Source organism: Peromyscus maniculatus, chromosome 21 (genome assembly GCF_049852395.1).
Source record: "Peromyscus maniculatus bairdii isolate BWxNUB_F1_BW_parent chromosome 21, HU_Pman_BW_mat_3.1, whole genome shotgun sequence".
NCBI classification, from domain to species: domain Eukaryota; kingdom Metazoa; phylum Chordata; class Mammalia; order Rodentia; family Cricetidae; genus Peromyscus; species Peromyscus maniculatus.
In genome coordinates, this window is record NC_134872.1 from 12,324,493 (window position 1) to 12,324,956 (window position 464).

The window sequence follows — 464 nt, forward strand, 5'->3', positions numbered from 1 at the left end:
CCAAACATCTGCAGGAAAGAGGCCGCGGACGCCACGGGTGCTGCCGGAGAAGCACCGAGGAGGCTAGACTGGCCTGAGGTGAGAGCCGAAACGAGAGTTGCTCGGTGATCAACAGGAGCCACGCAGGAAGCCAAGGCGCCACGACAGAGGATGGGACCACCATGGGGCGGGGGTTTGACTCCGGGGAGGAGAGGAGGAAGCTACAATGACGTGGTTGGGAAGAGGGCCAGGGCGGTGTTCTTGGGAACGAGGCACAGGCTTCTGATAGGGACTCGCTGAAGGGCGTGGTCAAGGCTGGCAAGGCAACTCGGACTTCCTGACTGCCAACAGCGGGTGGAGCTCCACCTACCTACCTAGCCACACAACTAGTCTCAGGATACCGGGGGTTGGGAGTCCCACTAGTTAAAGGGGGAAAGGCCTTGATTATGTTTGAAAGTAGGGAGGGAAGCCTGTGGTGTACAGGC